The sequence below is a fragment of the Macadamia integrifolia genome, unplaced genomic scaffold (genome assembly GCF_013358625.1).
Source record: "Macadamia integrifolia cultivar HAES 741 unplaced genomic scaffold, SCU_Mint_v3 scaffold1351, whole genome shotgun sequence".
NCBI classification, from domain to species: Eukaryota; Viridiplantae; Streptophyta; class Magnoliopsida; order Proteales; family Proteaceae; genus Macadamia; species Macadamia integrifolia.
The window spans coordinates 61181-75372 of record NW_024868174.1 but is presented as its reverse complement, the minus strand read 5'-3'; the positions used below and the strand labels follow the sequence as shown (position 1 = coordinate 75372).

Sequence of the window (14192 nt, the reverse complement as noted above, 5' to 3'; positions counted from 1 at the left end):
GGGGGGGGGGGGAAGAAGGAGAGAAGATAAGAGAAGAGGAAAGGAAATGAGAGCAAAACGTAAAGAGCATTCTTGCTCTATATATTGTGTTCAATTGGAACTTAGGGAAATTACATTTGACCACCCTGGAGGGTGAGAGGGAAAAAAGAAAATACAGCTTAGGACAATATAAGATAAGTACAGTTCCTAAACTACCCCTATTACATAAACTCCAACAGATCTTGCCATCTATGATGATTTAACCCTACTATTGAGGTGTATCTGATGTAGATAAAGCACATAAGTGGGCTAATTTAGTTAGAAAAGCCGTGGGCTGGGTACATATGTGTTAGGCCTTTGGTCTAATGGATTTCTTTGTAAAAGTCCATTTTAATGGGCCTAAAATATGGGTAAGTAGGAAAATGGGATGTACTTTATTAGTTAGTCTAGTTACAGTCCAATTACTTATTTTTGTATTACGTTGTTTCAGTTGAACTATGATAGGCCTCTATGGGTCCAGCCTTGTTAAATTTGTTTCTTTCTTGTTTTATTCAGAGTTTTTGTGGCAGTAGACTACCTCCAGTTTTTGTGGGTCCAACCTTATTCAGCTATTGGCTGAAGGAGTTTTAGGCTTAATTTGAGCCCTGTTTAGAGTCTTTTATTTGAACATATGTAATGCCAGTGGCCTAGCCACTCATATTGATGAATTGTTAAAAGCTTTAGCTTTGTTTTGGTCTGTGGATTCATGCTTGAGGTGTTTTGACTCTTGTGGATTCAAGAGTGTCAACTGCTGTGAGATTCAGTAGTGAACCCTGGTGGGATTCCAGGTTGGGGTATTGGTGATAGCCACCTGAACCTAATGATGTGGAATTTTTTTTCTCCTTTTATTGGTACTCTTGAGATAACCAGCATATGAGATGTCAAGTATTAATTTTTATTTATCTTTTAATTATGGTTTGGGACATGATTTAAGTCTTGTTAGTTTAACAAATTTTCCAGGTCAAGTATTTAGTGATTCATTTTCAATTTATTCATAGTCCAGTTCTGAGTTTTGCTTATTATTTTTTAGTCTATTAGTGTAGCTAAACTTACTTAGGATAGTATTTCCATTGCTTTCCTTTATGACTTCTTATTCTTGTGATATTCAAAACCTTGACCATTGATATAATTTGTGTCATGATAGAGGTTTTTCAGTTACCTGTCTTTGGAATTTAAGTTCCTGCAAATCTTAGGCAAACAGGGTATAGGGTTTCAAACACAAGATTTTAGTCATTAATTAGGCAGTAGTACCCCATTCTTTTAGTTTCATATTGATTTATTTTATGCTTGGTTCATCTGCATGCATAGAATAATATGGGGCAGATATATGGTTGGCTATATAGTCAGATAGCAACCTAATAATATGGGTACCATTGAGATGACAAGTATATGAGATGTCATGAATTTTTTTTTTTTTTTGATAGTTTGGGTTATGATTTAAGTCTTGTTAGTTTCACAGTTTTTCCAGGTTGAACTGGTTAGTGAATCAATTTATTCTTGATCTTCAAGAATTAAACCAGATCCCATCTGTTTATTAATTCTTTTTCACTCCTGATCATCAATTGCTTAACTGTACAAGTTTGTTGCATGAAAACATGTATCCCAAATCCCATTTTCTTTGAAAATTTTCCTCTTATGTATTACCTATGTCTGAAACTTCTATAATTGCTTTCTTGGTATTGTTCCTCTTGACCCTTTGTTAATTCGTGTACTCTATTTCCTAGTTAGGTATGTTATTGGAATATCTGAGGTTCTATTCACTCGTGTGATTTCCTTGGCCATGTCAATCCTTCTTATTTTTTCCTTTTTGCTCTTGGTAAAGTCAAATTTCATTCATGAGAAATAGGGATACACAACTAAACATAGACTGATCTTAGATAATTGATCAGCCAAGCATAAGTTATGCTGAGAAATTGTTGTTGAAAATTAGCTGATGTTAGATAATTAATCAACCAATCATAAGTTATGCTGAGAAATTGTCGTTAAAAATTATCTTCTGCCCCCTGTCTTAGAATGAAGTAAAAGAGAACCTCCTAACCTAAGATAATCCTCATATCCTATTGGTGATTGGTTGTGGTTACAAGAGATTTTGGTGAGCAAGTGAAGTATGCTTTGGAGAGGATTTTCTCTCAATTTTGAATTACATTGAATCAAATTTCATTAGTTAAAGGAAGTTAAGACATGTTTTTATTTTTTTATTTTTGGATGAATAAAAATATATTAACCCAAGAAGAAAAAATATACAAGGGAAAGAAAGGGGGGGGGGAAGAAGGCACACTGCCAAAGAAAAAAGGATAAAACCTCTAATGGATACAAGCCCTCATGGGGAAGGGGGGGAGAATAGAAGATGAAAGATTCCATGAGTCAATAATAAGCCTGTTCCTAGGAGAGTCAGGGACTGGCCGAGGCGGGAGGGAAGCAATTTTGGTGGAGACCTCAAATGAGATGGCAGTCCAAATCTTTTCAAATGTACGGGAGTTGGACGTTATTCTACGAAGATTCTCCTCCATCCAAATATGATTGATGGTGGCACAAAAGGTTAGCTTCCCAACGGTGTCACAAATGGTGGGGCCAAGAAAGGTCATGTCAATCCAAAACCATTTCCTACTGAGAGGGAGAACTCTTCTACTAGAAGGCCAACAACAAGAAAGAACTTTCTTCCAGATGGAAGAGGAGAAGGGTCAGGAGAAAAAGAGATGATCAACATCTTCAATTCTTCTCCAGCAAAGGCAGCAAGAGGGGGGAACTGGAATGTGGTGGTGAATGAGGAAAGACTGCGTAGGGAGGCAATTGGTGAGAGTTCGCCAAACTGTGAAGTTGTGACGGGGGATGTGGCCTTTGAATCATAGGACTTTATACCAAAAGGCTGGTTGGGCTTTAGTCCTAACAAAGTTCCAGGCCGAGGAAGAGCTGAACGTCTTTGAAGGTGAAGGATTCCAGATAATGGAGACCTCTCTCTCTATGCCTGGGGGGGAGAGAGCAGGAAGAGAGGTCCAAATGTAGTTTAGAGAAGGAGGAAGGGGAGAGGGGACCCATCCATCATTGAGGAGGACGGAGGAGACATGAGCCAACCTATCCAACCCCAAGGAGTAAATAGTTCTAGGATTGAGAAGGTGAAGGAGGACCCCTGAAGGGTGGCAGGGATCCAACCAAAGAGAAGTAGAAGCTCCGTTCACAATGGAATAGGAGATAGCCTCTAGCGCCAAAGGTCTTAGGCAAAGAATGCCCAAGAGGAGTCAGAACCTGGGATAGTGGACCAAATGGAGTTGGATTTCAGGAGGTAGGAGTAGACCCAGGAGACCAAAATGCTGCTCTTTTTAGAAGCAATTCTCCAGATCAGCTTGAGAATACCAGCTGCGTTCATGTCTTTAATGCGCCTGAGACCAAGACCTCCCTCGGCTTTAGGGAGACAGACAGAACTCTAGCTGGATGGGCGGAGGAATCTGATAGAATCAGATCCTTTCCAAAGAAAAGAGCTGATGAAAGACTCAATAGCTTTGATGGTTGGAGGAGGGAGAACAAATATCCCGGACCACTAGAGGTACATGGATTGGAGCATAGATTTGGAGAGTTTATGACGACCCGCGTAGGACAACAGCTTGCTCTTCCACAGTTGAAGTTTTTTTTTCAAGAGGTCAAGGATAGGGGTGCAATGATGGGCAGAAATCCTGGCAGGAATGAGAGGGAGACCAAGGTATTTGACGGGAAGGGTGCCGAGGGAGAAACCCGTTATATCAAGAAGTCGGGCTTTCAGAGGTTCAGAGATCCCAGTGGTGAAGAGGTGGGATTTAAGAATATTAGTGCTAAGCCCCAAGAGGCGCTCGAAGAGGCGAAGAGAGGACATGATGGAGGAGATGGAGGTGGGATCAACTTTAGAGAAGATCATAAGATCATCTGCGAACGCAAGATGGGTAAGGGAAAGGGATTTGCATTTGGGGATGGGGGAGATGATGTGAATATCAGTGGAAGATTGGATGGATCTAGAAAGAACTTCAAGGCAAAGGGAGAAGAGGAAGGGGGATAGGGGGCAGCCCTACCGGATTCCCACAGAGGAGGGAAAGAAGGCTATAGGGCTACCATTGACTAGAAGAGAGAACCGAGGGGTGGAAATGCATGCATAGATCCATCGGACAAAATTTGGCAGATTGGACATTTGGAGGGTGTCACAGAGGAAATCCTAACGGATGGAATCAAAAGCTTTGTGGATATCAATTTTGAGGAGAGCAGCTGAGCCATGGGATTTACGCTCGAAGACACGAACAATTTCATGACAAAATAATATTGTCAGCAATGCTCCTCCCAGAGATGAAGGCAGACTGGTTTTGACTGACAAGGGAGTCAATGACCTTCTTAATGCGGAGAGAAAGGATTATGGCAATGAACTTGTAGATCAAGTTACAGAGGGAAATGGGTTTGAAGTCTTGCATGGAGGAGGAACCCTCAGAGTTAGGAATAAGGCAAAGGAAGGTGTGATTTACACCACTTATTTGGCTGGGGTCAAAGAAGAAGCTCCTGATTGCTTGGATGAGGTCCCAACAAGAGATGAAGAATCCCATGCTAAACCCATCAGGCATAGGGGCTTTGCAGGCTTTGTGGGATAGGACAACAGAGGTGATTTCTTCATCAGAGGGGATGGATTGGAGGGATGGGATGAGGTGCTCCGGGATGAATTTATTGATAAGAGATTGATGGGGAGGAGGGTGAAAGGGGGGAGGAGGAGTTAAAGAGCTTAGAGAAGTAGGAAGAGGCCTCAGATTTGATCTCCTCAGGAGAGCGAAGCACGAATCCATTCCTGGAAGAGAGGAAGGAGATGGAGTTAACATTGGTTCGAGCTTTGACAAAATGGTGGAAGAAAGTACTGTTGGAGTCTCCAAGCTCCAGCCACTTAATACGGGATTTTTGCTTAAGAAAACTTTCTTTTTGGGATAGGAGGGAAAGCTCCAAGCAGAGGGACATCTCTTCGTCAGCGAGGGCAGAATTAAGGGGATCAAGCTGAAGTTTAGATTGAATGATTTCCAAATTAGATTTGTGGGAGGCGGTCCTATCAGAAATGTTGTTGATGCATTGAGCTCCAGAGTTTAAGGGATGCCTTGACATTTCTAAGCTTTATGGAAAAGGAGCTGAGCGGGGAGGAAAAGGCGTGCAATGGGATGCACCAAGCCTCATGAACCAGGGAGAATGAAGTCCTTGTGAAGGGACCATATGTCGAAGAATTTGAAGGGCTTGGGGCCGAAAGAGGCGGAAGGGTGAACTAGGAGAGAGATGGGACAATGATCGGATATGTTGGGCAAGTCGAAAGTGGCATGGGAGGAGGGGAAGGAGTCAAGCCAAGCTCCATTCACAAGCATCTTGTCAACTTGCACGCCACACGGTCAGTGCCACTTCGACGATTGTTCCAGGAGAACTTGGAACCAGACCAACAGAGGTCATTCATGACAATGTCTTCGACACATTCGTTGAAGGCATCAGCGGAGGGGAGGTCAATGTGATCGCCACCAACTTTTTCATGGCCAAATCTGATGACATCAAAGCCACCGGCAAGACCCCAGAGGGAGGAGTCAACAAATGGGGATAGGGATCGAAGATCATTCCAGAGGGGAAGCCTCGCTGATGCACGGTTAAGGGCATACACGATAGTGAGGAAGCATCTATTGGCCCTTGAGGAATCAGAGATGGAGAGCTGGATATGCTGGGATGAGGCACCAAGGGAAGAGATATTAAGGATAAGAGGGTCCCAAAGAATCCAAATTCGACCATTGGGGCAGTTTGCATAGTTGGCAAGGAAAGACCAAGAAGGAGCAATGGAGGAGGCAATGCGAGAAGCATTTGGCTCAAGGACTCTAGTTTCCAGAAGACAGCAGAGGGGGGCATGAGAGGATTTAATGAGGGATCGGATGGATGCATGCTTCGCCGAGGAGTTAAGCCCTCGGACATTCCAAATGGACCAGGGGTGCATTTGGGGGGAGGTGATGGTGGGATCAGTTGCTTTGAGGAGCAGGAGGAACGCCGTTGGCCAGCAGTAGAAGACCTTTTGTGACGATGGTATTCACGGATGGGAGATGGATGAGAAGGGCATGTCTTCTAGTTTGAGGCCTGGGTAGAGGTGTTCAGGGGTCTCGGGCTAGTCTTTGAGGAATTAGAAGTTTTCTGGTTTAAGGGGGGGCGCTTGGATTTGGAGGGGTTCAAAGGGGCTTTTAGGTGCTGGGTGGTTGACACACAGGGAGCAGGCACTGAATCAAGGCTATTAGTGACAGTGGTTAGCCCAAGGAGGACTGCAGGTGGGGCGAGGGAAGCTCGCAAGCCATCAAATTGGGCAGAGAGGCAGCACACCGAATTTGTTCAACGGGGGCCAAGTGATCTCGATTGTGGTTCAGTGAAGTGGCAACAGCAGTGAAGCATTAAGACACGTTAAATCCTTAGATTAAACCTAAATGACCTTATACTAGTACTACTGATTGGAGAAAATAGTTTAGCACTCCCCTTCAAGCTGGAGCATAAATGTAATTGATGTAGAGCTCAAATAGAAGATCTGATGGCACTCCCAGCATAGGAAGAAGAAAAACCAGGTCCATTAGAACCTTTCTTTGGTACCTTAAAGAGTAGAGAGTTCCAATAGAAGCTTTAGCATGTAAAAAACACACTTAGAAGATCTGATGGAGTTCCCTCATCAATTGGAAGACCTAATGGTGGAAGATTGGAGGTTGTGAAGGCCATATGAAGAGCAAGGGAACCTGTACACTGTTACCTCCGGCTTCCCCTTCAAGTTCTTGATTCTCTGTCATCCAGCAACATTTGGGAGTGGGACTTGGCTTGCCAGAATCGTCCAGGGGGTAGCTTTCAACTCCTCATGGTCTTGGTTGCTGAAGTTATGTGATGTTGGAGCACAACTCATTCTTCAAAATGACAGGTATCACCAGTTTGGGTTTTTTCTCTTACCATTGTTTTGTCTGAAATGCTTAGTGTTGTGTTGTTTCATAGCTATTGGTTGGTGACCTACATCATTTGAGACTTATTATGGGATGAAGCTACATTGTGAAATGTGTTTGTGATTTGATTTTCTTCAAATTTCTATGGTTTGCTTTCTTGCTGGAATTTTCGTCTGAGTACCGGGAAGAAGGATTTGGGTAGAGTGTACTCCCCATTTGGTTTGGATATCAAACTGACTTTTAAATGTGTTCATACATCTTTTTGTTGCACACTTTCTCTCTTTTTCTTCTCTTCTCAGCTCTTACCTTCTCCTTTCTTCTCTTGAATCGATCCTTGCACTATTTCCTACTCTAATTACTCTGTGTTGTTGACCATATCAGGCAAATTGGCTCGTCCTTTTCCCCTCATGCTTGTGTTATTTTTCTTAATCCTTTTTAATTTAGTTTAGGTTTAAAAAATATCTAGATTTGTGTTCTTCTTCCATGCCAGTTTTATGGATTCTTAGCAGCAAAGCAAGCATATTGCTGCTAATTTCTAGATTTAACACAGTAAGGCGAAGTTGAGGAAGAAGCAGTGTAGGATGAAATAAACTGTAAGAGATATTAGTTATATTGCTCTAAGGGTAGGTTAGTAACTTGTCATGTTATGTTTTAATTTTTCCCTCCTTAGGGAGGTATAGTGATTAATATATTGGAGTTATTGAGATTTTACTCACAACTCACTATTCTACCATACCATCGACTTCTCTCCTTCTCCCTTGTCTTCTTCATGTTCTTCTCCATGACTCATTCATTGTTCTTCACCATCCACATATTCTAACTTAAACCTCAAAGAAAGTGGGATGAAATAAGGGTGTTTCTTCCTTGTAAATAAATTCAAAGTGGAAATCGTTGCGCACTAATGACTCAAAGTCGCTCTCGCCCTTTGGGGCTTTTAAATATTTAGGTATAGGTGGTCCCGGGTTTATCGAGAGAGGAGTGGGAAAATGGAATAAAGCACCAGAAACTGTTCTTTTAGGGGACAACTTTTGCTATTTGATTGATTAGACAGAAGTTTGATGAGTATTTGATGCTCCTCTATTGTGTATTCATCACAACTGCACCTTCGGCCCTTTTCCTTTTCCTGCTTGTCCATCATTTTCTCTACTTCAGCAGTATTGGAAATTTGGAATTTGGCAGTCTCTGTGATGTCTTGAGAACCATCATCTGCTCTTGAACTTCTTCCATCATGACCAACGTTCAAATTTCACCTTTAATACTGCCTGCAACTCCCCCTTCCACTCCGGTCATTTCGTCATTTAATGTCCATTGTGATTGCTCAGATCTTTCTACCATTTTGGGAATGGCTCTCGTTTCCACTTCCTTAATCCCAAACCTCGTACTCAAGGCATGTTGAACTTCCTGGTGTGAACTACAGAAGAGAATAAAGGCTCTTTACTTCAATGTTGATATTCTGGAGAGGGATGGGATTTATTGGTTACAATTCTAGGCCGTGGGAAGAGAAAGTGGAGAAAACCAAGGACTAAAAATAAAAGGGGGGCATACCCAGTGCACGAGGCTCCTGCCACGGGGGTCTGGGGAGGGTTAGAATGTACGCAGCCTTACCTCGCTTTGTGAGGAGGCTGTTTCCCGATTCAAACGAGTGACCACCAAGTCGCAATGGAGCAAGTGTTTGCTAAGAAGATCTAGACCACTGGGAATGACATTGTTTTCATCCAAAGTCTTGGTTAATACCCTCAAGTGAATATCCTGTTTTATTGGAAATCCAAGTATGCTTACTCCTTAGCATATGTATTAGCTTGTGATGGAGTGGCAGAGATGTACATAGGGCCCTTTCCTTCTATGTAATGTGGAGCAAAAGTCATTTTTGGATAGGATCCTCAATGATGTGGGTTCTTATGTATTCTTGTACTTTCTTGTTGTACCTGGAGGCATAATAAAAATTTATATTCTATTAGAAATTAATTATACCCCTTTGTCATCGTGTTTAACATAATATACTGACAGCTTAATTACTTTATTTCCATTTTTTCTTAATGCATTTATATCGTGTTGCTTCGTAAAATTTTGGGACTCGCTTTATTTTTCGTTAGGAAATTAAATCTACTTATAAATTCTGATTAACAAGAAATACATGTCTATTGATTGCTGTTATTATCTTATCATACACAACCCCTACACACACACACAGACACACAGCTGCTTAGTTTTAAATAATTTTGACGGAAAGCTTTAATGGCATATAGCTGGGTAGAATTGTAGAAACCTGATAAACAGAATTGAATCTGTAAATTTTGAAGATAGAGCAGTGCTTTCTCTCTCCCTCTCTCTCTCTATATATATAAATGTAGTTGGTAGAATCCCAAACTGTGGGCTGTTTACAAGTTCAAGTATCAAATCTCTAATGTATATATGAAGTACTAAAATAATCCCCAAGTAACATAACTTATTAGGGGTATTTCTGCTCAACAGTAAAAGAAATAAAAGAACTAACTTAAAACATAAATGATAGGATATAAACATTAGCCATGGCTTGCTTTAGGTATCTTCTTTAAGAAAACTAACCAGAATTCTACCAATCAATTTGGGTATCTTCTGATGCACTAACTCAAAATGCAAGAGGAGAAAATAGGATCAGATCTGGCCATCAAACTTGACTGAAATAAAGGCTGAAACAGGACGTGTGTGGAGTGCTACTGCTTCTGATTTCTGCTCTTTTTCCTTGCTAGACAGGTCTCTCTAAAAAGAGAGATATTATATAAAAGATATTAAATTTTATATATATATATATCCATTATCAACGAGAGAGAACATACAAAGAGAAGGGGGGAACAGTAGAAGTGGGGGGGTGGACAAGCGTAAATCCTCAAAGAGAGGGAAGGCAACACAAAAGGAAGGAGAAAAAGGGGGGCAACCACAAAGAGAATCAACAAAGAGCACCGAGGGGATACATCGAGAGATAGAGAGAGGGAGACCCCGGGAGACAACAATGAACCTATTCCTTGGGGTGTCATGGACCACTCACCCTTGATTGAAGAAGGATTTTGTGTAGATGATAACCTATAATAAGTGTATCAGTCCCTAAGGATCTTGCTCTTATACCATGTAAATTAGAAGAAGAAGAAAAGGGAGAAGAGAGAGAAGAGAGATGCCTGTAACCTTTGGGAGTCACAACCTTTTGTCGAGACTCCCACTTCATTCAATATTTATAATAGTGACATGTGGCATAACCCTACTAAGGGCATAAAAGGCAAAACAGTATAAAGCTATTGTTCACGAATTAGTGTTCACGTGAACAGTGTTGTGAACCCCTTAATCAATTCTTATAACGGTAGGAAAGGGAATACGGCTCAGACCTAGGATCGCAACTAATCAAACTCCACATTCAGACCTACCAGAAAGAGTATAGACTTAGATCTTGTCCTCTCGCTTTTGAAAACCAGTGACATCTACATGGGTGGAAGGAGTATACTACTCATAGATGTCCAACTCAATCCATAGTGTGCGCAGCTCATAGTAGTTCTGTTATAGTGTAAGCCCTCTCTGCCTCAGGTCACGAACCTTGTGGCGCAGTTCAAAGACTTGAGCATCATTCCCCGCCTGGGAATAGATATCCTGGATAGACTTCCAGATTTTTGCAGCAGAGTAAAAAAGGAGGTAGCCACATAAAAGTTGTGGTTGCATGGAGTTGACAAGGAAGGCCATAACCAAAGAGTTGGCACACTCCCACTTGTCAATCTCATGACCGGTGGTCGGACGCTTCGAAGTTCCAGTGAGGTACCCATAATAGCCATAGGACTTAATGGAGATGCAAATCAAGCGTGACCACATAAGGTAGTTTGTGCCATCAAGCTTGATAGCACGAGGATGATAGGTGGGCAACGTTGAGGTGTCTCCATCAGTGGAAGCAGATGAGCTAGTAGACATGGTTGCAATTCAAGGGGGCTGTGCTAATGGAAGAGGAACAACTGAAGGTAGAAGAAGCACAAAAAACCACAAAAAGTAGGAAAAAGGCTAAAAAAAACCAAAAAAAAGATTAAGGGTGAAAACCCTAACGAATCGATTTTGGGGATAGCTCGAGAACAGGGTCTTGAGCTGGTAAAAAGGCTAGTACATACCACTACAAGGATAATAAGCAAAAATCACAACAAACATCAAGACGATTGGAGCATCGAGCACCTTGACAAGAGAAAATTGATTTTAGGGGGAAAAACCTTGAAAAAAATCACGAGGAATGAGCTGGGTCTTTCAGATCATTGTAGAAGAGAGTTTGAGAGCACAGGGAAGAAGGGAGATGGAGGCTAGAGTTTCTCTTGGTGGTTTAAGGAACTACCACCGGGAGAGAGAAGCAGAAGAAGAGGGATAGAAGGAGGCGCAAATGGAGGGAGGTGCTGGGAGAGCGAAAAAGAGAGGAAAGGGAGAAAGAGATGGAAAGAGGAGGAAACCCTTAGGGTTTTGGATCAAAAGGTTCTGACACCATGTTGGATGGGGAAAAGACTTGTGTCTAATATGACATCAGCCTCTTTATTTATGATAATGGAGAGAAAGTTTTAGAATATTACGAGGACAATTAAACCCCTTAAGGACCTAAGGACCCGTTTGGAATCTGACAGTTTCCCTAAAACCCATTATTACAACACCATCTAACCTTGAATGGGAACACGACTCAAAAATGTTGTTGTCACTGATTTTACATCTTCTCTTTATTTAGTTGCTATGCTTGATGTTGCATAGGTATGTTACTCATGGAAATCTAGAATGGTTGTATATATGCATCCAACTCAACAAATCAAAGAACGGAAAAGAGGTATTTGTGAATTCAGCATCATGTTTTAGACGTTTGGAATGGTAAATTTTCTGACAATGAAGTAATCATTAGAAGTTTGATATTTAGATTTTACCAGAGGTTTTATTAGGAAATCTGGGTCATTTCCTTAGTAGTCTTCATGAAGGTATTGTGCAATTTGGGAATCCATGGGGTGAATAATTTTGACCAATGTTGAACACTTGAACCCCCTATGATCTTTTGTTAGCATATATGTAAATATAATGTGAATCCAGCTAACTGCTCCAACAATGGGTACAAACCTTGGGAACCTCATTTCAAGGTCATATAATTATAATTCTTTTGTGAGTGGTCAAACTTTGGTGTGCAGAGTGTTCATTTTGGGAAATCATTAATGGTATTTTACTATGTTCTTATGCAGGGTAAGAATGTGATTCAGAGTGATGGAGGCCGCATGAAGGCTTTGCTGATGTCCATCTCCCTTGTGTGGCAAAGGGCCATGAGCATGTTGTGACATGTTATGCTTATGGACACTGGTGAATAACATCTGTGCTCAACTTAAAACAACTGTAACGTATCGACTATAGTGGGCGTTCATAATATGGGTACAAAGAGATTGATGTTCTTGAAGTGAAACTTGCGTGGTTTCAGCTGTTAGGTGAATGTGACAGGTTGGATTTTGAACATAGCTGCTGCAAATGAGGCCATGGAAATCCCAATTGTGACACGAGGCATATGTGGCAACTGAAAAATTAAGATGCCCTACATGCATATGGAGCTTGGTTCAAAAGGCATTTGAATTGGTACGCTAGCTCTTCTGCTTGACAGCCTTGTGTTGATTTATGTCTGATCAAGATTTGTCTTCCATATGTAGGCTGGCAGATCGGATGATCTAGGAAATCCCAATTGTGACACGAGGCATATGCGGCAACTGAAAAACTAAGATGCCCTACATGCATATGGAGCTTGGTTCAATAGGCGTTTGAGGTGCTGTGCTAGCTCTTCTGCTTGACAGACTTGTGTTGATTTATGTCCGATCAAGATTTGTCTTCCATATGTAGGGTGGCAGATCGGATGATCTAGGAATGGATATGAACAACAGGGTTTTTTTACATATTGGAACTAAAAAAAACTGCTCCGAAGATCGGCCTCTTATCACTTTTATCCAAATTTTGGAGTGCCAGTGGTTTACATGCAATTTCAGCCATTAAATTTTAAATCTCTACTTCGCAAATGGCCAAAGATGGCTTTCTTTCTCATGTCCTGCTGTACTTCATGCGTTGAAGTTGAACTCCATCACAAGTAGAGGGTGGCATGGCGAAGAGGTAGAAGAATTCTCTCAGCATTGTCATTTGTTTGTAAGCCTCACTTGAGAGCCCTCCTGTGCATCTCCACTGTTAAGAATCTCACAGCATTGTCATTTGTTTCTTTTCCATAACAGCGACTGACGGTAGGGGGTCTGAATATAATTTTATATTATACAGAGGGTGTTTCTCTAATAGTGGCATTCTCTCGGTGGTGTTGCTAAAAATTACCTTAATTTTTTTCTCATCCTTTCTATGTACCCATACAGAGCTGAGACCTCTCTAGTTAGTTTCTTCCCCCTCACTCCTCTTTTTTGGAGGTTGGGTCTTTCAAACATTATTACTAATTACTGTAGCTGTAGCTTGAATATGAACAAAAGTTCATTACTGTAGAATCAGTGTTCTGCAACTGATTCACATGAAAGGAAAAGAAACAATTGAAGGTATTAGCTAATTTTCAGGTCTTGAGATTTCCATGGCTGCTGCTGCAATTGAAGAAGCAGAATTTAATTATGTAAGAAGGAATCAAATGGAATTGACGAAATCGCGAAATTTTCGATATCCTGTGGTTGTGGAAGTGGATCGATTGCGAAAGAACCAAACCAAGAGTTCCAAAAGGTGGAGGTGGATTTGATGGAATTGTTGATGGGAACCCTTGCACCCAGGGATGAAGGCTGGTTTAAGCACTCAAATTGACTCTAATGGAATGGCCACACATATATATATACGATCTTGCAAGACCAGCCACATAATCTGGTCACTCTAAGAGACGAGAAGATCTGATCATCATCCACTACCTCTTAAAAACGATACGTATGAGCTTCAAAAAGCTTGGAACACTAATTTTCACATGCATGAGGTAATGGGTGAGACTGGGAGGGGACCTTAACCTTAATAATATCTTCACATTTCAGAAAAATAGTTTCATCTTCCCCCAACCCCCCCCCCCTCTCTCTCTCTCTCTCTTTCTAACATATCGGTGTTAAACGGTTCGACTCGAATGTCAATGGTTTGGTTTGTTTTTAATGCAAGAGTTTTAGGTAAAATTAAAATCAAACTGTTTGTACCATTTATAAACAGTTTTGATTTAAATGGTTTTCTTAGCCTTTTCTAATATATATCTAAACCATTTCTTTAACTTTATTTTTTTTATTGAAT

At 41.2% G+C, this 14192-nt stretch overlaps 1 long non-coding RNA gene across 3 annotated transcripts in view; it reads left to right on the top strand.

Annotated features, from left to right (window-relative positions):
* Positions 1-13402, top strand: part of LOC122063552 — a 22500-nt gene extending 9098 nt beyond the window's left edge. Inside the window, exons 1-3 of one of the 3 annotated variants that reach the window (XR_006135384.1) lie at positions 13-6925; positions 12152-12533; positions 12605-13371. This is a non-coding gene — a long non-coding RNA (uncharacterized LOC122063552). The other 2 variants (XR_006135385.1, XR_006135383.1) reach the window with 2 other exon arrangements.
* The last annotated feature ends 790 nt before the right edge of the window (positions 13403-14192 follow it).